General features: G+C 39.2%; 1 protein-coding gene across 7 annotated transcripts in view; it reads right to left on the reverse strand.

The window, feature by feature from the left end:
- The window catches only part of GPC2 (glypican 2), a 419,550-nt gene that overhangs the window by 216,323 nt on the left and 175,705 nt on the right, over positions 1–27,522 (reverse strand). The gene's annotated exons all lie outside the window — the stretch shown is intronic.

Genomic DNA, 27,522 nt, shown 5'->3' on the forward strand with positions numbered 1-27,522 from the left:
GTGTCCTAAGCTCACAAAAGGACTCCAAGAAGGGTGATCTCCATGTAGAAATCTTTCCTCCTTGGGAGTCAGCCCTTAAATGGCGTCTGGGAGAGGTGCAGCCAGGCTCCACCCCTTCTGGTCACTCAGGTGAAATTGCATTCACCTGTGCCCCTGCAGCTGACTCAGCACTCACCTCAGGTGGTCAATCAGAGGTTCAAGCCGTGATTCAACAGTTCCCATACATCATACATAACCTTTTTTGTGTTTAATATCAGACCTTCACCTTAATGATCATCAAAATCTAAACCACATGAGAGCAGCCTAAATATTTATATTGTTACTTCAAACATGGATCAGTAGAGCAATTTGGCTTTTGACAGCAGTAAGTGAATTAGAAAGCGTCAATTCTAGTCGGCTGCAAACACAATTTATTAGCTTAAGGGCCCTTAATGCACAGCCTTGAAATCTACAAAGACAGATGTCTAATGGTAAAAAGGTAGAAACGGAAAAAACCAATACTGGAAGGTGGGTCATAGTGTCCCTGTGGCTGAACGGTGAGCAGCCAACCTGAACAGACCTTTGCACATGGTCCCTCACTGCTTTTCTGCAGGGAGCCCCAGGGACAGGCTCAGCACAAATACTTTCTGTCAGATGTGATAAATTACACAAATTATATACATACAGACCATTAAAATATCCATTCTGTCCTTCACATTAAGCAACAGCCCTGGCCACTCTGTGAAAGGATCTCAATGACACTGTGCTCAGAAGAGGGTGGAATATGAGAGTCACAAGCTTGAGAAGCTGACAAAATCCATAGTTATCTATAAGGGAAAAGGGGGCAAGAAACACAAGGTGCACAGTTTTATTGAACCATGCAGCACAACAATGGAATCACAGTATTTTCATACCAGATAAATGACTCTTCTTTTTCTCTTTTCTCTCAATTTAACTTGACAAACAATTTTTCCTGCATGAGACAAAACAGCTATTTCCTTCTGGGAAAATTTTCCAATGAAGACATCTCACACAATGAAGTCTTTTCAAGTGAGTAATTTGTCTCAGCACTAATTTCCCCTCCTTTGTCATACCTCTGGCCGGAGCCATCCCAAGCAGTGAGATTCACCTGAGAGCTGGAGGGTGGAAAAGCACCATCATTGTAAGCACATCTGTGCTGCTCTAAGAAATTTACTGAGGTTCACATTTCTCAGTGACCTCCAAGTTAGTTTGTTTCTGGAAACTGACATGTTTTCTTTCTTCTTTCAATGTTTTTATTGAAATTCCTTTCAAATTCAAATCCCTTTTATCTGCTTGGGCTCCAATTCACACAACAATACCTCATTCACTAGGAAAAAACATGACAAGTTGTTTTGTTTTCCTTTTCCAGAGGAACAAACTTTGAGCAATGTGAAACCATAGCAACTGCCAACTTCCACAAGGTTGTGCCATAAAGGAAAATGGATTGGTGCAACTATCTCTTAAACATTTCAGTGGGTTATCACCATTGTAAAACTAACAATAACACACTTCACCCTATAACTACATTTTCATTTCAACGAGGGAAACCATTGGTTACTTCAAAAAAACTATTTGCAATCTGCAGTCAGCAGCTCCCATAGGAAGTAAATCTGTGCTAAGGGTAAAGAAGCAAAAAATATATCTTTTTCAACAGTTTTGTTTCTAGCAGTACAGGGCAAGAACTGTGAGGAAAGGGTGAGATTTGGGGGCCATTGCTGGGGTAGGAAACTGCAGATTTCTTGCTGTACAAGAATCAACGATACTGTCCTTTGAGCAAGAGAAAAATCCAAGACCACAGAGGCCAATTAACTATGAGGAGTTATTGAAGTAATAATGAACAGAATAATCTTGAACATGTAGAGTCAGTGCTAAAATTCTTCCTAATAAGATTTGTTCATTATCAGACCTCCCATGAAGGAAAAAGAAAGTCAAAGTCTCTTCCCCCTCTCATTAAATGTATGACATTAACAGAGCAAAACTTTCTCCCTCTGTCTTTGGTGGGACACAAACAACTATGAAGGCAAATGGATGGATTTGTTCTGTGGCAATGGACAGTGAGATCCTGGCAGGCTCTGTCTTCTCCCTGCTCAAGACCTAAACCATCCCTGTGAATGATGCCAGAGCAGTGGGTGAGCGGTAGATCTCCTTCTGACATCAGCCTTCCTGACACAGGACTGAAACTGAACTCCTGGGCCACAGGATCTAGTCTTTTTCATGCTTTAAAATGCTCCATATTAAAACAACAGAGGTTGAGCCTCTACTCTACTGATACATCATTCCAGCAGCTCAGTTCTCAGATAGATTGACAGCTAATTCACAGGCTAAATTTACCACTACTCAGTTTACACCCACTCATATGCCTTTGCCAACAACCTTTTTCACTTAAATAAGTCTTCTCGCTCAGTGGCAAGGTATTTATAGAGAGCAATCACAACACTAAGCTAACTTAGACATACTCATCCTGTCTCCTTTCCTAAGGCATGCTCTCCCATTCCACCCTCCTGGATGTCCTCACTTCTCAGGCTTAGGCACTGATGTTTGCTCCCAGTGTCCATGTCCTCCATATGTCTCTCAGCAATTCTCTATTCTTGCTTCTTGTGCACAGCCAAGTTTATCTGCAGGTCCTTGAGCAATGTGATCTCCAGCATGCCATGCCTTCCCACTTCTACTACCTCGACTTCACTTTCCTGAGCAGTGGCAGTGCTTCTGTCACACCAGCTGCTCCATCATGTTTCCTACTCACTCCATTATATCCATTTGAACATAAGACACGTTGTTCATCACCCCTGTCTTGTTGCTCAGGTTCTCTTGCTTTTAACAGAATGCATCCCTTTCCCTAACTGCTTTAGGTGCTGTCCTTCCATTACTTATATCACTACTCTAATTACTGCATTCAACAGTCTTAATATCAGGTGTATGTACTCAGATGTGCCTATATGTATGGAAATGTATTGACAACAGCTAGTAAATAAAACTTTTCATTTATTTATTTAATTTACTATGCATAAACATGAGCAAAACATTTGAATGCTATTTTTAAATAACACATTTCTACCAAATGTGCCGACCCTGACACCTTCAACTGGTTAGAAGAGATGAATAGACTGATCTGTAATAAGCAGTAAAATACCCACAGTTACACACTACTCATCCACCAAGACTACTTACTGACTTCTCATTTGTTTGCTTTCTTAAGATTTTAATAGTGATGCTAACTCCTGGAAAATTAAAGAGAATTTAATCATATTTCACAAAATAAATATGGCAAGAAAAGTGGGGTCAAATAAAAGCCAACTATGTGGTCACTGAAAAATCTACTGTTGGTTAAGAAAACAACAGTGAAACAACCTGTTGAGGGTATGAGCTTTTAAAATCATATTTTCCATCAGCAGTCAGCTCAGTAAATACTGATACCATGTAAGCCATATTCGTTCTATATTATCCTAACAGGAGATCTCAGCAGCTGAGAATGTGGTCACTGACTCCTGTTGTTTTAAAACCCCAGTGTTTCAAATGTGGAAGATGTGTCATCTGAAAGGTATAGTACTAACCTATACAACCCTGGCCCCTGACCTGGAAAAAGTGATGAGCAATTCAATACCATAAGCTGCAAGAAGCAGAGAGCTGCTTTTATTTAGGGAAAAAAAATGATAATAATAATAATCTTCTGCAGCAAAGCTTACAATGAGAATAAGCATAAGACACTGTACAGTCTTTCTGATGAACTCTACGCAACTACAGTAATAACAGACAATTACAAGAGTGTTGATGAATTTTTGAGTAGATTACAGACCAGTAAAAATTCCTGTAGCCACTCTGTGTTGGGAGGGGTGGGAAGGAGAAGAGAAATACTTCATTCTTTTCAGCATTATCACTACAGTTATAATTTGACCTAAAAGACATCTTTTTTTTTTTCTGAGTTATTTGTTCTTTGTGTTCTGCAACTTCTTGTTTTAATTGACCAAAATTCCTGCTGGGTTTCTTCTAAAATTTTTTACAATTTTTGAGAAGGCAGTATGTTAAAATGTCAGTCTGAATAAGTTCAGCTATGCCTGTCATCACTAATAAACTGGTACTGCACTAATTTTAGTGTATTCAGTACCAAGAAATTAAAGGTATTCACCACACAGACTTCTAACAAGATGACAGTACCGTTTATGAGCAGATGCAGCAATTTGGAATGTATGATGGGTCCGGAATCCCTCACAAGACTCAACAAAGTCAAATTATTATTAGATAAATAATTAAAAAATAATTAGGACCCTGACTTAAAGGTTTATGTAGGATGAATAGCAAAGGAAGAAAAAACTTTGATTTTACCAGTTTTGAATTATAAGCGAAAATAAAAATTTATGGTCTGAGTTTAATTTTTGGAGCACTAAAAACGTCTTGGTCTAACGTTGGCAACTCTAAAAACGTCTGAGTATTGAAATAAAGCATTCCGTATCATAGGTTTTTAGCAAAGTACAAATTTTTGAATACTTAGCAGACAAGAAAATAGAACAACTGTCCAAACAAACAGATATTACATAACAGCAATTACACAGTAAAAACAACCAAATTTTCTGCTTCTCTGAGATGGGGCAGTTCTACTAGAGCAGATCATGCAGCAGCTAAAGTGACAGAGACCATGATGGTCAACTGGTACTTGAAAAGTTGTAGTTCAGAAACACTACAGAAAGACCTCCCTTAAAATCTGTGTAATTTGCACCAGACCAAGCTTACAACTCATTACTACTTTGCAGATCTTACAGTAAAGAAGATAAAGCAAAGTAAATTCCAATGAAATCTTCAGACAAAATGAATAATTATACTGTGGAACACATGGAGTTTACCACACTTACATAAACCTAATACAATTTTAAGGCATTCTCGACCATATCTTTTTCTGCTCACGCAACTGACATCTTATGTACAAAAATATCTTCCCACTGGGACAGTGAACGCGAGTAACTCAGAAAAGAGTCCAGTGACCAAACCAATTCCAGACAAACTCCAGTCTGAATGAAACTCCCTAAAACCAATGTGGTATTAAGAGGCACGCATTCTCTTATGGTGCCAGATGCACAGAGGATCATTCCACCAAGTCATGCATACCTGGCATAAAAGATCTTCAGCTTATACACATTACTTCATTTTTAATGAAATTCAGGTGCCGTCCAGAAGGTACATGTTAATTCAACTCAAATCAATGGGCTTGACAGTAACAAGGGCTATGAAATTAAATAGCAGGTCAGGACAATATTGGTTGGACTAGATGAGTTTGGAGGCCTTTTCCAACCTTGGTGATTCTTTGAGTACTTGTGTTATATGTGTAAAGGTTTTCCCAGACAGTACAAACATATTCAGTACTTTCCTGAAATTATTAACATTAACATATATTAACATTATAATTTGTACATGCTCAGTCCTTTTGTGGTGGTGGTCCTGGGACCCCCAGTGGCTGTTTGGTGTGTCTTTAAGTTGAACATTCTTGTCTTTTCAAAGTTCCTTTTGTAGGATGCTTTGCTGAGAACAGCACTGAAAACCAGTTCCCATCTTACAAGCAGCCTCGTGGCGATGCAGGCAAGAGCTTTCTGCAAATAGTCTATCTAATGTTCCCTAAACACTTGTCACAAAACAATTCCCTCCTTTGCAACTTCAGCGTACATCTGCTTGCTTAACCACCTAGTTCCTGTACCTCAAGAATACACCTGGATGACTGCACATTGCTGAAGTAATGAAATTCATGTGCATGAAACAACCACATACTACAGAAGCTGTAAATTTCCCTTTGATTAAAGGTATCAATATGTAAATGCAAGCCCTATATGTGCTTGCAGATCGAATATGAACACAGAAATACACTCCTCAGGCACACATCTCCATACACAACCAGCCCACCACAAAGAAGCACAGTATTTACTGCTCACAGAAACACCATTAGCAGAGCAAACATGTACTAGGTCCACATATTCTGGATGTAATACAGTGTGGATCTGCCTAAAAACAGAGTAACGTTGTGGCCACTTCTTCCTATAAGCTGTTGTAATCAACACCAGCATGCCTTTGACACCCTTTTCACCCTGTATCTCAGCAGAGATGCAGTCATTGACATTATTAAATTGAGTTTCTTAGTGTTTGAAGTATGTTCCACTTCACAAAACAGGGGTTTCTATCAAAGATGTGCAATAAAACACAGATGATCAAAGACTGACAGAGAAACAAATATTCTTCAGCATTTTTTAAGCCCAAATAACATTTAGTATGAATTACTGAGAAGTGGTGCCACTCACTTTAATAAATGATCATTTTACTTTTTGCTCTGGCACAGTAACTGGCCTGAATTGAAAAGGCTTTTAATCCCAAAACTCTTTAAGTTCAAGGATACAATCTACAGTTAGTTTTGGATTATCATCTAAAAAAAGGCATGCTGATTCCTGTATCATGGAATGGCTTAGGTTGGAGGGGACCTTAAAGAGCTGAGTCATTTAATTCTAACAGTAGGGTGTCACCTGCATTGCATATCAGAAGATTTGCTTTCATTGTTAACAGCTATGAATGAAATTTCACACTTCCACTACAACTTACATGCTGCCACATAAGTTACTTAAATCCTTTGTACCACACATATGTGCTGCTACCATCAACCAATGTTACTGACACTATTATTTGGAGGAACAACTTATATTTCATTGCTATTAGTTCTGCCACAAAAAAAAAAAAAAGATGTAAAAGAGACCTTCTAATACAAAGTGAGCAATGTGATGAGTTAAAAAGCACTGATCTGCAAATCATAGAGGTTTCTATAAATACTTAGAAACCACATACATGAACTGTCACTATAGAAACTGAATACAATTCTATTTTTAATCTGTATCAAGCCCTATTACCTAATCCAGGCCCTTATATAGAGAACTTCTGTTGACACTGTTAATAATTCACATCAGCCTGTGAGGATGCAACTGAAAAACATCTTCCTATTAGAGAGAAATCTCTTCGTGTTACAAGTCTGCTTGCAATCAGCAGCTCTTTGTTGGCAAGAAGATGGTAGAAGTCCTCTTCCAAATCTCAGTGTGTGGCAATTCTATAAAACTGACTAAATCAATGCACTTGAAATTCTCAAGATAGCTCATTTTCCAAAGAACTTGTTTGAATCAGACATATATATTTAATTGAATATATATGAAAAAATGTACACTGCAATGGTTTTTGTTCTCCTCAGTTCTCTAATCATTTTAACCTAATTCAATTCACCTACAGCTTATTGATTTGTAAGCATCGGTTTTGTTTAGTGCTAGTTCTAACACGAGTTATGAAAGGTTATAAAATGCTTAACTCCATGCTTCCATTTTAGTAATTTCATTAACAGCTGCTAAGTGACTTTGTGAATGCTCACCTTGCATTATTTATCTCAGTTGCCTTACTACTGTAGAGTTATTTCAAGTTATTTTCCAAGTTACTTTAATTTCTGTTTATAAGCTCCAAAGCTCTGAGTATCTGGTAAGTTATTTGAGCATGAGTGTGGCGATGGGCAGTTTGTGAGGCAGATTATTCTGCTAAGTTCTATGCTGTTGCCTCTGCTCTCCGTAACTTTTAAGAAACAAGTCTAATAATTAACAAATAAGACACACACACTTCCCTTTTATGCACTCAAGGACTTGTGAAATCAGCACTCCCTGAGGCTGAATCTGAGTACGTTCCAACAGCTGCTCCAATTGTTTTTCAGCACTCGAGCAGCTGCAGTTTTCTGCATGTCTGTCCTGGTGGGCTGATGACCATGTAAGTAACAGCACAGACAACCAGTGCCAGAGAGAATGAAACTGTACAGCAGTAGGGACTGCTTTAAGGAAGACCACTTAGGGATCCGTCTGGGAGAGCTTTCTTACTGTTTAGTGTGTCAACAAACCTGGAACATTTCGTATGCCAAGTCCTCTGGTGGAAAAGTAAGCTGATATAGTATCCTCCCACTTAAATAGGCTACAAGTTACAATTTTACAGAGCAAGTGCCTTTGCAACAAGATAATTTGGACACAAATTAACACAGAATCATTACGGTTGGAAAGGACAGAACTGTAGCTGGTTTCAAGGGGCACCTGCTAAAAGTTCAACAGCTTCAAATGTGCCTTGCAGTTTTGTATTCCTCGCATTGCAAAATAAAGCGGAAGCAAAGAGACTGAAGCAGCAGTAACTCCAGCTGTTAATTTCTTTTTTTTTCCTTTTTTTTTCTTTTTTTTTTTGACTGTTAGATGCTTTGGTGGCATTCTTTCTTCTCCCCCACCCTGGCAGGAAGTTGAAGGGAAGACAGACATGGCCAGAGAAGACAGAGCAAAGCTCTACATCTGACTAATTGCACCCAACTGTCCATCCTCTTCAGAAATGGAAAATATGTCCGCAGTTGTTTTTGTTTTGGCCCCAGGCTCTTCTACAGCCATGAATCATTTATTATCTTCTTTTATGTAAAGCATTTTCCAATCAGCTAAAGAACATTATCGCGTATTAACTACGGGCATTTAGAACACTGTAAGGGCTGCCATATTTATCTTAATGAAATTTAATTTTCCGATGTGTACTTAAAATGTCAATATATAGGAACTTGTTAGTATTTCAGGCATAACATTTTAAAAGCATTTACTCCGAAAAAGCCTGCTGATCCTGATTCTCAAAAATCAAGTCCACCTCTACAGCCCTTTCTACTTCTCCATGTCACAAGGTGAAGTGATTCATGAGCACAGAGGTATTCTCTGATGCACCAACAGCTTGAGAGCCAAACCTGCTTTCATCAGCATCCTGGTAAAAGCAGAAACTCCTGAAGGACTGCCTGCAGAGTTTAAGTGCTATGGAGTACAGCACAGACAAATAATTACAGTGAATCAATTGCTGTACATAAATTTTGAGGCACTGGCTTAAGCCTACGGAACTGAAATGAACATATATGATGTTTTCTTAATACTTGTTCCATCAGCGCTCATTTTCTTTGCTTCTTAACTCCACAGGGTTCATTCTTGGAGCTGCATGAGAATATTTTAAGCAAACTACTCCCAGAACAGAAGACATCATCTGTTTTTAAAGAGCAATTGTAAAGGTACTAGTGAAAGCACATGGATGGCAAGGAAAGACAGAGGAAGACCGTTGCTTTTATCAATAAAATTGAGAGGTTGTGGAATTAAAAATGTTTAAATGAAACTTATCTTAAGCACTAATATTTGCCAAACCATCTTTGTGTCTTCTCATCTGATCTGCATCTTGCAAGCCTCTACCAGAAAGTCTTGAGAAGATATGGCTCTGAATACTACTGCAGTTAGCAAACATGCTCAGACAACCTGGTTTTATTGGGAGGTCAATTTCTGGCTAAAAATAGGCATAATAGTTTTGTTATTGTGCCAAAAATACCACCATTTCAAAAGTTTACCTGTGTTGTGCTGAGAAAACTCCAAATCTTTCACACAAGAATAACATGATTCCACTCAAGACACTCGTGTGTTGAAGCACAGATTTACACCTAAGCTGCCTACATTGCAGCTGAGTACTCAAAACCACAGAGCTACAGAACTTAAGATTCTTTTCTCCTTAAATATTTGATTGCTTACATAGAGCTGGTTCAATGGGAGAAAGAGACAACTTCCCCACAGTCTGATAATTCGTGACCCTTCAGCATCCAAAGCTGGAAACCAGATTTATTTTATTTTATTTTATTTTGATGAATCAATATCTTCCAATTAGAAACACTTTAATGGAAAATAATATGCCGAATTCAGGTCTAAATCTGGGTTCTACCCTACCTTGCTACAACTAGTTGTTTAAGAATTTGGCTGGGAGTGAACACGTTAAATCACAGGCACATTTTAATACAGCTAAGATACTTTGCCAGCATCCTACTCCCAAATCTACAGAAGAAGTGTAATTAAGGAAATCCAGTAAAAAAGAAGTGATTTTTATATTTTTTGACATTCGGGCCTGGAGAATATCCAAAATGGACTTCTAACTCACTGTTTACAAACAAAGTACCTGTAAAACAAATAAAACCAAAAGGAAGACCTAATTTACCTCAATGGCAAACAATTTACAGCAAAATTGTCCCAGAACTATCAAACTTTGATCAAACTGCAGAGTACATTGAATTTGACATATCCCAATTAGTACAAAAATGGAACATGGCCACACACAGAAGACAATCCTACCAGCTGCTGTGAGCTCACTTGGGTTTTCACTGCTGGGCTCTGTTGAAGTGGTATGCAGAATCAGGAGTGTACGCCTGAGTACCACAAGCTGCACACAGGAAGGCTTGGCAGTAACAGAACATTAGACTGTGAACAGTATAATGTGCTATACTTAAAAGCTAACTGAACAAGGCACCAAGGTGTGAGGAGGGCTACAAGCTATTACAAAGCAGGGTGATGCCTCATATCCTCAAAGGGAACACACCAAGTAGGGTGACAACAGCTTAGCCATGAAGTAGAGATTTTCTGCTTTTCCACTAAAATACTTCCTATTAATCATCTGTATTTTTTATCACAGCAAAATATTGCTCACGCTGATTAATTTCTGTTTGGAAAAAGGAAAGCTGACTATTTTATTTTGACAAGCTCAACTAAAGCACTGATTACAACAAAATTTGAAAGAATTGAATGGGTGTTTTTTTCTGTTGATCTGGTCATGCTGTACACAGTCTATAAATGCAGCTTTCATCACTGCAGGCACATGGGACTTATGAGACAGAATGTGAAAATTCACATCCTAGTATGTTTAACACATTGATAATTTTACACCTCCCATTTCTCCTTGAAATAGTGTCAAAAATATTCACTGTACCTTCTAGTGTTTTTCTCACACCACTGAAAACTTTATTCATACAAAAAAGTCATCCAAGCAAACGGATGTTGAAGATGTTGACAGTGGACAAGGACTTTAGAGGTAACTGAGAATGTTCTAAAGGTCACTGAACAGAAATACACATTTGATTAAAGAAATGTTTAAGCTGAAAATAGTTGGACAGTAGGAGTATATTGGGAGCTACTGCACAAGTTTCTCCAGCTCTCATTCTTCTATAAGCACCAATTCACCCTCATTTATGCAATTGGGTAGCAAAAAGGTCTACAGGTAAATGTCCACCCAATGCTAGTTATCTTCAGAGTATGAGTTTCTTCCAAAAATGAGGTTTTGGTACACATGAGTTTTTGCTCAGTTCTGACACTACATTTGTACGGCCTATCTGGGAACATCCTACAAATCAACCTATAGTTTGTGGAACTGTCCCTGATGTTTTATTTCTTAAGTTAACATACTTTACTCTATATGATCATATTTTGGTTACACAAAGCACTATTAAAACTTTATAGGAGTTAGTCTGAAAACTCATTGTATTAACTTGCATTCCACTCAGGAAAGTGTCCTGCTGTAGGTCAGTACAGGCACACTTCTAAGAAATACAAAAAATCTAACATCATATGCTATCCTTTTTTATCCAAAAGATGATCAAAGCAATCAGATATATGGGGTCTATCCTATAGCTTCAGGAGAAAGAATTAGGCTTATCATTAAGAATAATTTTAGTGCTATTTCATTTAACTGATACTTCAAATAATAAATTTTCAGTCCAATGTTTCTTATGTAGGATTTTCAGTTTCTTGTTGGCACTACTGTATTACATAACCATTGCAAATGGAAGAAAATGAATTTTATTTCTTTATCAGAATATTCATTGACTAAGACAGACTGAAGGATAAGACTTTCTGTTTCTTCCTACTTTTTCAATGGGAATCCAACTATGATCTTTCCTAAAAGGAATGGTTAGAAAGCCATTATGCTGAAGCCTGTGCAAGAAAGTAAACTTTATGTTCGAAGCTTTCCACAAACTTTAACCATGCCTGGATTGTTATGTTAGAAGATCTTCAATTACTGGAACATTACCATATTACTGCTGTACTATATTAATTGGAAAGGGGTTTTTTGGTTTGTTTTTCTGGGTTTTTTTTAATTATTTTTGTTTGGTTTGGTTTGGTTTTACTAAATAAGGTTCTTCTCTTCTTCTGAAAAAAAAGAAAAGAAAGAAAGAAAGAAAGAAAGAAAGAAAGAAAGAAGCATATGACAGAGTACCAGTTCATTATTCTTTTTCATTACTTGTTCACTAAAGAATGTGCCAAAGCCATCAAACTAAAAGATCCTATGAAAGTAGTCCTTCTCCTCAGGTACGCTCTCAATCCATCCCAATCCAATTGCCTAAACTGTATTTGTGCTTGGCAATGCCCTGATCTGGGTGCAGAATCTTCTACTTGGCTTTGCTGAACTTCAGGAGGATGGCATGCACCAACCACGTCCCTCTGTATGGCATCTCTTCCCTCCACCATTCTGACTGTTCTGACCACACCATGCAGTTCGGTGTTGTCCGTAAACGTGCTCAACCCCACTGTCTACATTGTCAAAAGAGATGTTAAAAGTGCCGGTTCCAACACTGAGCCCCCGAGGGACATCACTCATCACTGGTCTTCAGAGGGACATCAAGCTGTTGACTGTTAACTCTGAATGGAGTCATCTGGTCAATCTGGATGACCATGACAAGATGTATTCTTTCATGTATTCTGTTCAAAGTCCTGATCCCCATAACATTTAAATTCAAAGGAATAATACTTGAGTAAAAGCCAATCCACAAAAGTCCTTCAGGAAATTCACAGTAATTAGCTCAACCTGAGAAAAAAATGCTTGACACTACAGTATTAAAGAGAGGTCTTCACAAGTGAAATCCCTACTCATATTTAAAGATATATATATTTTAAATACTTACTTGAGGCATCACCATAAACTGCCCGGGCATATCACAGCAACAGTATTAACTCAAAGGGAGAAAATCTGCCATTAACGCTGCAAATAAGGTGAGACCGTGTTACACAAAAGAATGCAGATCATTCTTATCCAGCAGTGGGCAGGCACAAGTTCACCACGATTCAACCCAGAAAACAGTAATCACCACATCAGGGTGATTTTCCTAACAGTACACTATGCACAGACACACAAGCCAAAATACATTAAAACAAAAAGCAGAAAAACAAAGCTTCAAAGAGAATGCATTAGATTCTGCAGCATCAAAATACCGGAGACAGCTTGCCAGCTCCTCCTCAAGGCTGAGCTGTAAGCAGTTTGGTCAAACTGCCAGAAGGTTTCCTCAAGTGATCCCAAGCTCAAACAGCAGCATATTGGCCAATGGCCTAGCAGGAGGTGATGCACACAGCACCATGTAGCAAGAGCTCAGCCACCCAGACTCCCCAGCAGCCGAGCCCAAGAGAAGTGAGGTTCACAAATCACTCCATCAAGCTTCAGAAACAGGCCTGGGGTATGCAGTTACTGACAACAGGCTTCTGGTGGTCTTTTTGTGCAACATGAAAACTTACATGCTTGCAATTGCTTTCTTTCTTTCTCTCTACGTAAAGCTTGCCTCACGACACACACTAATTTATCTGTAGTTAGTCTTGGATAATTCAATATTTTATCCCTTTTTAGTGTTAAACGTTCTCCCAACAATCAGCACAATTACTTTTAAATAAATCTCTATGCTGAGATCCATCTGTGAATATTCTCTGGGAACAAAATCCTCAAAACTATCTTTCCTTGATCACTACAAAAACAAACAAAACAGTAATACAAAGACATCACATCTTTCAAGTACATATACATAGCAGTTTAAATTACAAAGACCAATACTGATGACATAGATTCATATGATCCTTTAAAGTGATCCATGAGGCAACTTTCATCTACAAACATCACTAGCTTCTGTCACCTTTCTTCCCATACTTTTTCACTGTGGGTCATGGTGAATGTGGGACATGCCTTCAGTTTTTAAAAATTTGCAGTGAAGAAAAAAGAGACTGAAGCAGTCTATGGTCCTAACACAAAACATGATTTCTGGACAAAACCATAAAAACCTTTTACATTTATGACGAGGTGAATAAATCTGTCCCCCAACACCAGGAACACTTCATATTTGCAAACTCAACCACTAATTATCAGAAGTCATGAAATCCAGGAGCAAATAATTCTTCCCTCGTTTAGTCAGGGTTCTACCACATAACATAAAATCCTTAAAAAAACGCAATGAAGCACAAAAAGCTTCTACACAATGCTGCTGATGTATATGGATATGCACGTAATCATTCCTTCCCTCTGGTGGTTGGCTTGCACAAAGGGGAAAAAGAGCTTGCTACTAAATTTAGTTATGCATGCTCGTAAGAGTCTCTTCTATGATGTAAGGAGAATTATTATGTATATACATACATACATGCAGCATATAAAACAGTATCTGTTTCCAGCATATGGCTTCAATCCAGCTTGTACATCAGTGCGTTGTTGCTCATATCCACACCGAACGCATACTTACACAGGAAGATCTAGACACAGAAAGCTACCCACACTGGATACACTATCAAAGCTGTGAAGCGGTCCTCACTTTTTCAGAAGTTTTCTTAAGAATTCAAAAGGTCTCACTATACAGTAAATTGTGGAACATATTCTACCTCAATAGCTCTTCTTCAACAGAGGAGGCGCCTTAGTGACAAGTAGTGATGGGACACACATAACGTATCTCATGACTAGTTTTTAGCTGTGCATCCTGAATCTTCAGCAAAACACTGCAAATTGTCCTGAATGTATAGCAGGTGTCCTTTTGGTTGAACAGAAGAAAATAGGGTGTGAAAGCCCATGTCATACCCATTTGTCCAGTGTACTATTAGAAACGGCCCTTGATTGAAGAAGCAAATACATCTTCACAACTTGTGGAGAAAAGTAAGTACTGCTGTAGTCATTGGGAACTATTAAGTAAACTTCTCAACAGTTGGAGAAGTCTGATTGTATGTAGCAGCTTCAGGGACAACCTTCCTTTTCTGTTGGCTAGCAAATTCAAAATGCATTTGTCATGCTGAAATTCACGATGTACAATTTACAAGCAGGAAGCATTCTCCATAGTTCAACCTTTACTATGCTCCATGTTTTAAAGCAAGACTGACACCAAAAAACACAGCTATTTAGTTTTCTACCAACTGCTGAACATTACAACATCTGCCTATGTTAGATAGTCCCCTCTCCTGTCCCACATGATTAACAACGCAAGATCTTATGATTTTTATAGTCAAGACTGGAAGCAGTAGAGCAACCTAACCACTGGATTCTAAAAGGTGTTAATCTTAAATCACCACAGAAGACATTTTTTTTACATATGCATATTTCTGTAACTCCCTTAGGAGATCTATCGGTGACATTCTTTCTGGCAATAAATAATAGGAATATGTAGGCATCTGTGATATTGCAGAAGAAGAACAATTTAGGCATTATTATATGGTATTTTAATAACTCCTGCAGAATTAACACAGCTTGTTAGTTGAATTTGTGTGCTGCTTTTTTTCTTGGTAGGAAATTACTTGATATGAATTACATACATAGAAGAAAACCAATGCTAGCCAATTATTTTCATATCTCATAGAACTGGTGAAATGTGATGGAACAGCTTTTGTTCTCACAAATACTACAAATTGGCGTGGACCGTATTTTCTGTTCATAAATAAAAGCTGACTAACATCTTTTCATGAAAGATGTTATGAAAGATGAAGAGTTATGTCATGAAAGATGAAATGAAATTGAATTTATTTCTATCAGAAATGAAAAGGACAAATATTAACTACTTACTCAGACATTTCTTTCCTTGTATTACCGTACTTTCTTAGTTAAATAGGTTTCTGCTTTGTCAGCATCTTAGCTAGTACAATCCTCTGTGGCAGCACCATTCCTATCATACATATTTTATCTAAGTACTTCAGATCAGTAACTGAGGGGTAAGACACAGTTCTGATCTCATATTGTGCATAATTGGTCATCTTTAGAAACAAAATTGCTTCCTTCCATCATCAGTGAAGTCTCTCTCCTTGTAAAAATAGACATCAATGCAGGTTGCTGCATCTCCCAGTGCATCTGACAGCTATTAAGAGAGATTGCTAAGCCCTGACATCTGCTATTTGTTGTCTGCATAACCGCCAACTTTTTCAGGTTCATAAACACAAGGTGAAAGAACAAGAAATAACAGATGAAATCTGAAAGCAGATAGTCTGACCATAAGAGAAATATTTTTCACCACAAGGACAGTGAAAAAGCTGATTGAGTCTCTCAGAGTGCTCATGCAGTCTCTGTCACTGGTGGTTTTCGAGGCCAGGCTGAATAAAGCCCCAGGGAACCTGCTCTGACCTCACAGATGCCCATGACTTGAGCTGAAGGTTGGACTATAAACCTCCTGAACTCCCTTCACGGAAGCTATGGTTCTAATGACATTTTAAATTCATGGGACTTTACTGTAATTTGCAAAATGTTCCTAAATATAAAGTCAGAGAGAGTAGAATTGTCACATTAAACATATTGGCTCTTCCGTCTTCTGTAACTGATCCCAACGTCCTACTTTTAGAAACACTCTTCTCTGCAAACAGGCATATATTCAGAGGAATTCTGCAGAGGTGAATGTGGCTTCTGTGCCTTTGCCTGCAGACAGAGGCCTTTGCTGCCTGATGGTAGAAGCTCTACAACAGGACTTCTCAGTAAGAATTACACCGGTCAGCTCAACACTCCCTCAGCTGTTTTATTTCCAGCATCTCTGGGCTAAATGCTACTCCAGTACCATAACTTATATACATCGGACCTCCACATAGCCCTACCTCCACTACTTGATCAACATCTTTACAACTCTCCCTACCTCCCTCCTTCGTGTTCTGCAGCTTGGCACTGCGTGAGCAACAGAGCCAGTTTGGTCAGCCTGAGACAGATGGATAAAAACTCTTATGGATATACGTTGTAGAGAACATGAAGTACACCAAAAGGCAAGCAGTTCATCTATGTAATCCTTCTATCCTTACCTCAGTGGTATGTCTCATTTTCAATGAGCAAAAATGCATGATTTACGTTTCCACTTAAAAAAAAGGTGAACTGAAGAGAACAGGGCCCAGTGTTGTTCTCTGCTGCTTTTCAATTAATTCACCTTTGTAAGTAGGAAAGACAACTTAGGGAGCAGAACACGACATTTCTCAAACCCCTGCCAGTGGCCCAGGGAAGTTCTCCTGCCAAGATTAGCCAAATTTCAGATTTTTGCTTCCTCACACAAAAGGGCAAGCTTTACCAAGAGCAAAATTTCACATTCTATACTTAAATGCATCACAAACGCTACAGAGAGTCTTTAAAGGTATACAAATTACACCGAAATGTTCTCAGAACAGGCATTAAAAGAACACGGGGCAAATTCAAACCTGTGTCATCAAGTCTGAGTTTGCCTACGTGCTTTATTCAGTTAAACAGCTGTCTAACAGAAAACCTAAATTTCACCTGAATTGTCTCTGGTTTCCATATTCACCTCAGTTCCACCCAGGACTCCCTGTAACCAACCTGCTTGGACCACTGCCTGTATTTCACAGGCCACCAGTATTAAATCAAAGGGCATGATATGCAACTGCACAAACATTGCGAACTTCAGACCAGAAAATACAAAGACGTCTCTGTCTGCTCCTGTTCTGCACTATGATCAGTCACAGCTTGTCCTCTTCCCAAATCTTGAGCCTTGAGGCTATGTTATTGTTGTCCTAGTACAGCTTGCTTGTTAGCTCCTGCTGTTGGCAAGCAGAGTCCCATACTAGGATTCCCTGGCCATATGGCAGTGAGCAGCAATACTGACTGCTGCCATCTCCCCTCTCCCTGGCTGATTGGGCTGTGTAGGGGGTAGTCAGCAGTTTTATTTACAATTACATGCCTGCATGGCAAAGAATGAACTGTAATACTCTCTCCCCACGTGTCCCAGTGAAAGGACACAACGTGCTATTCAAAGTATGTCGGAGCTTTGCATCACTCTGAAGGTTAAGCTTGGGTAAATTTGTGTCTTAAATGGTCAGCTGCAACATAGGGTACTTGCTTTATCCTACAGGATTTTGAAGAAAGGAAACACAACAAAAAAAACTGAGAAGTCTTGGAATATAAGCTGAAAACTGCAAAATACAGCAGAAAGCAAAAGTGCTTTGCAAACTAATGAGTGTGTCTCCAGAAACTGTTTACACTGATGGCACGGGAATAACAGGAGATGACCACTTTTTAAGTGTGCTAAGGTTAAATCACAGAATCATAAAATGACTTGGGTTGGAAGGGACCTCAAACGATCCTTTCTGTTTTCCATATCCAGATGGCTGCTTGCTCGAGTCTAAGGAAATGAGAAAAGGGACAAAGAAAGTGCTAAACTCATGAAAGCTGAAAGTCTCTAAAGGAAAACACTTTGAGTAAAGAAAGTCACTGATTTGCTACTTCCTTTCTCAGCCAGCTTACACAGGCCTCCAGAGCCTAACAACCCGTGACATGATCTGTTCAAGCCTGTAGAGAGGTGTCCCATAATCCCTCCATTTAATACAAAATTCCAAGAAAAACAAGAAAGGAACAGAACAAAAGAAAGAATCAAAAGATGGGTGGCTTCTTACAGGGTGTTACAAAACCTTCTCCTCATATTCACGGTAATCCATCTAAAAATCTAGTTTAAATGGACGTTTTCAACCACACAACATTATATCTCTAATTTTCAAAGGAACTCCATGCTGAAAAGCAGTTACTGTAAAAGCAGCCCCCCAACTCCATAAATCAGGTAGAAGCTTCAGACTTCAGTTATGCAGACTTACTGTTATCATATTTTAAATCCTTTGAACTGGAGAAACGAGAATGAAGACTTAAGCCTGTCTCAAGTATTTTCATGCCACATCAGTGCCAAAATCTACCACATTCAGAAAAACTCACTCCAAATAGCATATTCCCATAAATGTACCTGAAGAAACACATCTGAAATGATGATGGGATCTGCATCTGTGCAACAAAGGGCTGCCCCTCACCAATAGAATCTCTCTAGTGATAAAAAAATCATTAAGATTATTCCACATCAAACTGATTGGCCATAAGAAAAGGACCATTTCTTTTGCAAACTCAGGAAATCTCCTTTTGAATTTGAGACAGCTACTACAGAATTGCTTAGTACCATTTTCACTGATAGTTTTTTCTCACTCCAGATAAAGGTGAGTCTAACCTCCTCATTTAACTTTTATACACAGGTTACAACTTAGGAATGGCAAAAGCTCAGCAACTGTGAAGTCTGACAAACGAAAGGGTAACAGACAAAATAGCAACACATATTACAGTGGCTTAAATCAGAGTTAAAGCAGCTCCTTCTAACACTTGTTCCAATTCCTGCCCATACATACATACTAACAGCCTCAATTAAGAGTAAAACTTACAGCAATTGAGGGTGGATTTGATGGGACAACCTATCTGTTGAAAAAGAGTCAACTAAAATGAGGAAAGAAGATGTATAGGAACTAAGAGAATTCTTTCCCTCTATCTCTCCTTCTTCAATATTTCCATATTGGAAAATACTTTGCATACGGTTCTGATTTCATACTTTCTTGTAAGGCTGTGAATTTTAAGCAACAGGCAGATAACCCTATTTTCTTTTTCTTTTTTTTTTCTTTCAATTCTGAAAACAGGAATGTTCAAAATGGTGGAATTAGGGCTGCAAAGCAGCTAAGGCTATGGAAGAAACAGCATGATTCAAACTTACTGGTATGCACTTTGCTTGCATTTGTAACTTGATTTCAGTATTCCATCTTTTCTCAAAAGCTTTCTAAGAAATCAAGCTGAAGTCAACTTATTAAATGTTTTACTATAAGCAGCTGACCAGAGTTCCAAATGTTTAAATAAGAAGATTCATAAGAGCTGGAAGAGGAATAAGCTTTTCGGGTTTATTTATCCTCTGATTTGCAATATAAACTGAAATTACTACTTTTTAAATCTCGCTGTAATTTACAGAAAACATTAGAAACAGACTTAAAGTTCATAAACAGTGAAGACTTAACAGAGCATTCATATTTAAATGCAACTAAGGCAATTGCTCTTTCCGTCCGAAGCTAAAGAGCTGCTCATTATCTCTTTAAGATAGGGACTGACAAATTCTGTACTCTCAGGAGCACACTTTTTTTTCTCTCCTCAAAGGAGGAAAGAATAATCCAAGATGTCAGATTTAGAAACAAATATTCATTCCAAAATATATATTTTGGAAGGCTTAGATCATGATGAGACACCAAATAATCACCAGAATTTAAGGCATCCTCCCAATTTCTTCGGAAATATTTTGATGACCACGGCAAACCAAAAAAAACCCAGGAACGTTTATTTCTTCTTGACACAATATCCTATTTCTGCATGACCTTACTGATGTCATTTTACAAATGCAGTATGGATGGGAAGGTCACAGTAATTACTTCAGCTGCTTTCTGGAGATTCAGCCCACCAGAATGTCTTCTGGCTAGTCAAACAAGTGTTGGACATGGGACTGCTAAAAACGCAATGAGAGAACTGTCTGAGATCTGTTGAGACATTTAAAAAACATCAGCAGTTGGTAAATCTACACTTCATTTCACGCATTCTTAACTTTCTGCTGTTGAAAAGTATTCTGCCACTAGCCCAAGCTCCTCTTTAATTGAACACTTCTTCATCTGCATTTGTGTAAGTACGAAACAACCATGTGACTTGACAGTGAGTTTTGAAGAAGCAATTTTGATGCCACCAGCAATTGCTGTCACTCAAAATATGTAAACATTAAAAACAAAAAATCCTTCTCTTAAGTCACTTAATGCCACAGAAACTTCCAATCTCTTCCACGGTTAGGCATCATGCAGCAATAACCCTTAAAACAAATTACTCATCTACTGTATTGTCTTACCCTGTAAAATGTCTCACTGTCATGCTCTTTAGATAAGAAAAGCTGTTGATTCAGCTTCGCATTTTCTGAGGAGCAATTTCTTTGCCAAACCTTTGAAAACTTGCTTTTTCACCATGTAGGGTGAAGGTTGACACTGTTCTTTTTTTCTTTTTCTTTTGTAAAAGGAAAATGTAGCACCAAAAGCAGCCAGGAGCCTGGACTCAGATCACCACCTGCAGCCAGGCCAGCACCTGCTGTGCTCTCATTAGGGCTCCTTCATCAGGCACATCCTGGCTCTCCACATGGGGAAGGGAAAGCAGCAAGCCTGGGAACCAGCACCGATCCTCATAGCTCTGAAGCACCGCACAACCTCATGTTAATGGTAATGTGCTACCAAAGGTGTGTCACCATAAAGTAGCTTTACCAATACATTGTATTTTTGTAATTTTTTAATAAACTACTTTTTATACATGCTACAGCCTCCATGTACTTACTATTTGAGGCAATTAAAGTTTCTGGCTCATGTCCAGCTGCTATCCACCAGTATCCCCAAGTCCTTTTTGGCAGGGCTGTGCTCTACCCTTCCATCTCCCAGCTTGTATTGGTGGTGGAGGTTGCCCAGGTGCAAGACCTTGCACTTTGCTTTGTTGAATCTCATGAGGTTCTCCTGGACCCACTGCTCAGCCTGTCTAGGCCTCTCTGGATAGCATCCCATTCCTTGGGCGTGTCAACCACACCACACAACCTGGTGTCAAACTTCCTGAGGGTGCACTCAGTCCCACAGTCAATGTCACTGATGAAGATATTAAACAGCACCGGTCCCAGTACTGACCCCTGGGAGACATCACTTGTCACTGACCTACACCCAGACATGGAGCCACTGACCACCACTCTGGGTACAATCTCAAAACCAGTTCCTCATTATATCTTTCAATTTGGAGAGAAGGATGTTGTGGGGGACCATGTCAAAGGCCTTACTGAAGTCCAGACAGATGATATCAGTGGTCCTTCCCTTGTCCATTGATACAGTTACACCATCAGAGAAGGCCACTAGGTTGGTCATGTCACAGACGCATGGAAAGAGCGGGAGGAAGCTGCAGAGTGCAGGGTTGGTCATAATGAACACCAGCTATGCTCACAGTATTTTATTTTTTCTGTATACAGATCACTGCTTATCTATTTATTATTTATGATTGCCTCATCTCTCTTGAAATAGAAGATGTGAGAAATAAGTAGGCAGACTAAGAGAGAGACTAAATGATTAATTTTAATAAAATACTCACATCCCAGTGTTCTCTTATAATGCTATTTCCAAGTCAGGATTACTCATCTACATTACTCATCATTCCACGTATGCACACCCCAAAAGAAAGGCAGCAAAACCGTATCTCCTTTCCATTCACTACTATCAGTCTCTCATTAAGCTAGTCTCTCATTAACAGCACAGTTTCCAGCACAAATCTCCGTGCAGTGTCACTGGTGACCCCTGTCTACTGCAGCTTATACCATCGATTTCCTACCCCCATTTTAATTTCTGCCAGTCTTGTGCGAAGGACCTTATTGAGCATCTATCAGAAATCCAAGCACAACAAGCATGTACTCAGGGTAGATCGCTGTCTCCTTCTGAAGACTCTCAACACATTGATTCTTCCCGAGTACAACGTTACTTGCTTATACACCGATTCTACTCTTAACTTCAATATCATTTCTCCAGATTATGCTGTTACGTACTTTTACTGAGTTTACCAATCATGCCTTCCCTAAACCCTAATTTTGCTATTAAAAGAACACAATAAAGACTTCACACTTAACATCTTTCCATTGTCTGCTACTGGAGCAGTCTTTAAGAAATGCAGCACCACAATGAGTAATTCAGCTATTTAACTCTATAGTCCTTCCAGAGGTGGTAGGTGTTCTGACACTATATAATAGCTCACACTGTCAACTTCTCATCTCTTCTCCTGACATGCTATTGAAATCTTGTTCTGACGCACTCGCAGGAAAGAAAAGTGAAAGTATGGCAACGTCCACAAGTTTGCTTCACTTCATCAAGTATTATTTTCATGTTCTTCTGTTCTAGCCTATTCTTCTCTGAGCACTTTCTATTCTGAGGCCATCTATTAGCCCCACAGACTATACTATTCCTTACATGAAATCTAGTTCCAGGACCAAGTTGCTCAAATGAGCCATTAATAGAAAGATAGTACATTTGTCTTCAAAGCTCCAGAAATTACATTAGAAGACTGCTAGAAAAGCTGTGTTTCACTGTCCATCTGGAACGCAGATCAGAAGCATAGCCTCATATCAGCAGAAACAACCATGCTTTTCTACTGTGTATTTACTGGCAGCTCAAACTTTATTTCGCCTGCTATCTCACTGCTTTAAACATTATAAAATCCAATCAAGAGTACTATATAGATTGTGCCAGAAGTAATGCCTCCTATTTATTTCCATGGAAACTGTAACAGATACAAAAACCACAATAATACTATTTGATAGAACAAATTCTCAGCTACAAAACACTGTTTTTCAACATAGTCACCACCATTAGCTATGTATTTTTGTCAGCAATCAATAAGAGGCTGAATGCTGCACTTGTAAAAATCCGCACTAGTGGAGGTGACCCACTGTTTCACACCTATTACGATGGTGCTTTTGCTATGAAAACGCTGCCTACTCAGTCCATCTCTTATTGGAAGTCAGAAGGTGCCAAATTCAGACTGTGCTGTGAGTGTGTAGAAAAGTCCAGCCAAGATTGGCAATGGGCTCTGTGGTCTACAAACTGGTATGGTGCCTGACATTACTGTGTTGCAAGAGAAAGGCTCTTCTTCTCTGGCACTGCAAATATGAGACTTCAGCTTAGTTAGTGTCTCAGTGTTGTGGTCAGAGTGGATGGTTTGTCTGGCTTTCAGAAGGATCACACCTTTCCTATCCCAAAAGACTGTTCACATCACTTTACCCACTGAGGGATGCCTCTTTAACTTTCTCTTCAATGGGGAATTCACGTGTCACCATTCTGTGAACTGTCATTATGACCATGGCTCGTAGTAGTGACACTGTGTCTCAGCACCAGTAATTACGTCATCCAGGAAACTGTCACCTTCAGCCTCCTATTGACTCAGTAGGTCCACACAAACTTGCAGATGGTCTTCCTTCTGTTCCTGTGTGAGCATTCATGGAACCCACCTGGTGCAAACTTTGTGATATTCCAACATTGCCACCATTGTTTCCAGTGCACTGACACCAATATCCAGATCTGTACACAGTTCCCTGGTCATAATCCACAGATTTGCACAGATGAGCTGATCGAGACCCTCCTCATTTTGTGGTGTGACAGCTGTGCACGGCCATCTGGAATGTGGCTTCTCTTCCACATTGCTGTTGCCACTGCTGAAATGCATGACACAGCCTCATTATGCTACATCCACTGCTGGTCTCCATCAACATTCAGCAATTGTCAATCAGTGTCAGTGGGGTAACGTATTTTTCTGCATGGAGGATTTAAATTCCATACCTTTGCTCCATACACACTTCCATGTCAGACGCCACTTGTCAGACTGCCCCTCTGCTGTCATCTGTCACATGACAACAACACATAATGGAAGGTGTGTTGGAATAGGTGGGAAGGTTCAGCCTCTACTGCCGTACCACCAACGTACCCCTTTGACGTTGTGGGCCAACATCAAAAATAGGAGGCATTACTTTCGGAGCAGCACTTGTATAGTCAGATAAAAAAAAGCAGTGAAGATTCAGTTTTTCAGATCTGCTGACAGAACACTAGTAGCCTCTTTACTAACTCCATGTCAGATCTCCATTTCACTGTAGTAATTTCATATTGTTACAGGCTGCAGACATGCATCAAATCGTTTTAGAAGTTTGAATTTGTTTTTCCTAAGGAGTCGGAATGCCAATTTGTGTGTAGCATAGATATCACTCAGCTTTCAAACAGCACTATGAAATGCAAGAATCTTTATGGAAACCCACTATGGCTTTTGCCATTTTCACATTTTGAGTAACCACACTCAGGTTCATGCAAGATGCACCAGATTAACTGAGGAGATCTATTTTCTGATACAGAGTTAAGAATAAGACTCTATTTTGAGTTCATTGCTATTTACTACTGCTGATGCTTAACCTTATCTCCTGGCAAGGAAGAAAGAGCAGAAAAATGCATCTTCAGGCATCACCAGAGCACAAGATTTATTTATCTTATGGGCAGAACTGGTGTTCAGTCCTGTCTGTCAAACACATGATATGAGGACTAAAATTTGCCAGCCAGTCGGTGCTGTTTGCAGTGCTGTATAGCATTGCTGGGAGGCTGCTCAGAGAGTCTCCTAAAATGATCGGTACTGTGACACAACTGATGAGGGTATACATGGTGCAGACTGGCTCAAAGTATGATCTTGTTTATTTATTTTTTCCTCCTAATCTGCTCATGAAATACGTTAGCTGTAAATCTCTATTTCATGGTTTGGTGGTTAAAACAACACCACCACCACCAAAACACCAACACAAACACAACACCAAAACACCAAACTTTTCTCTGCTGCTTTTCTTCCCAGCCTCCTACTTTTCTCAAATCAAGAGCTTTTCTGCATGCACCTAGCTCTGCAAAATTTACAGGCTGGCAGAGATGGAAAGGGAAAGGGAAAGGGAAAGGGAAAGGGAAAGGGAAAGGGAAAGGGAAAGGGAAAGGGAAAGGGAAAGGGAAAGGGAAAGGGAAAGGGAAAGGGAAAGGGAAAGGGAAAGGGAAAGGAAAAGGAAAAGGAAAAGGAAAAGGAAAAGGAAAAGGAAAAGGAAAAGGAAAAGGAAACGAAAGGAAACGAAAGGAGAAGAGAAGAGAAGAGAAGAGAAGAGAAGAGAAGAGAAGAGAAGAGAAGAGAAGAGAAGAGAAGAGAAGAGAAGAGAAGAGAAGAGAAGAGAAGAGAAGAGAAGAGAAGAGAAGAGAAGAGAAGAGAAGAGAAGAGAAGAGAAGAGAAGAGAAGAGAAGAGAAGAGAAGAGAAGAGAAGAGAAGAAAAACAACAGCAAAATTGTTATTCCTATTTAAAATGGAAGACTAAATGTTGTTCAGATGGTCACTATAGAAATTTTGTTTTGTTTTGTCTTCTCAAATTTTTTCCCCGGGAGAAGGCTGTTAGTTCTAGAAGTCAGCTGTTTGCACAGCAACATTACCAACACAAAGGGCTCTGAAATGAAAACACCGATTAGAAATGTTGTTATTCTCCCCATTTCCTCTCTGCTAGTCTTATGCTAAAAGCCTTAATCACAGTTACAATCACTATACATTAAAATTTAGAATATTGCACTGCTGTCATAATGTTCAAATACATATTACTGAAATTAATTTATATGCCAGTATGTACTGAAACATTAACATTTAAAGTTATCTTAGAATGTGTATGACATGCATTTATCACAGATATCTTAAACATAGTCAAGCTGAAGTTATTTACACATGAAAAATCTAAGCAGAGCTGTGTGGGAGTCAGAACTCCTTTTAATATGAGAGCCTATAACTGCAGTATCTCTGTTCCATGCTGAAATCAACTCCACATTTTCTACAAAACAATTTTTTCAATAATGAAAATCATCTCGATGGAAGAAAAGAGAAACCTAGAACTTTATCTCTTAGAACTGCTACAGACCACAGAATGCACTTTAAAAGGAAACGGTGAAAGCCAACGCAATCTCACATCACATCTCTGTTTTAACAAAATGACATTTCTGGAAAATATTCACTGGCACACTCCCAAACCACTCTCACTATAAAAACTGACATACACTTTGACAGCGACAGTAACAGCTACTGTTACATTTCGAATGCCTCTTTTTGTCTCACGTTATTCAGGGTAGCAGAAAGGACAGTAAAATTTTAGCCCGTGGGGGCTGCAAGTGGTGGGAAGGTCTGTCAGAAGATACAAAAGGAGAAAACAACGCTGAAGAACTAGGAAGTTCCTTTCATCCCACAGTGATTCCAGCATGTAAGAGTGCACTTATTAATTGTGTTTTATAAGAACTCCCACAGAGTATTCTCTGGTGAGAATGCTGGGCAATTCCAAAAGGAGCTGTTATTCAAAGTGCTGTTTCAGAAACATTCAGAGGAAACAGCAGGAAAATCCTTCAGTATATCACCACCTAGTCACTGTATTTTTCTCACACCTTTGCAGCAAAAGCTGCCTGTTTTTTCACTATGGGTAAAGACAACGTTCAGTTCTGTATTAATGAATGTATGAACGGCAGATTGGAAGGAAATTTGAGTCAGCTGCAGAGGTACTTCTTGCTGTTGCATTAAGGGTACGAGTTTGACGCATGCATGGCTCACTGGGGCAGCCCTCTCGTCAAGTCACCATGCTCAGAAACACACCCTGGCTTTCTAAATGCCTCCTGGAGTCTGAGTGCAGTGAGGCCCGGTCTCAGTCCCAAGTGTCAACAGTTTCTGTCTAAACGTTTATGTGCAGAGCCACTTACCAGAGTCAACATGCCATCAGAGACCTCTCAAGGACTTTCACTGGAAATGGTTCATACAGTTGAAAATAGATAGTTTACTGAGGTGACAGATAACAGATTGAGAACTGACATTGATAAATTCAATTGCCACGTTCACTAGCTGTGCTAGTACCTCAAGAATAGCCAGTAATTAACTAACAATTCACTCAGGTATCATCTGCAAAGTTATAGAGACACAACATCTTGCTATCTTACTGTGAGAGATTACCCTGCTAATGGGGACAGGAGGATGTGTCCAACCCATAGATACATCCAAATCAATGGAGTGTCCCCTCTCAGCAAACTATTGGCA

This window comes from Gallus gallus, chromosome 9 (genome assembly GCF_016699485.2).
Source record: "Gallus gallus isolate bGalGal1 chromosome 9, bGalGal1.mat.broiler.GRCg7b, whole genome shotgun sequence".
Lineage (NCBI taxonomy): Eukaryota > Metazoa > Chordata > Aves > Galliformes > Phasianidae > Gallus > Gallus gallus.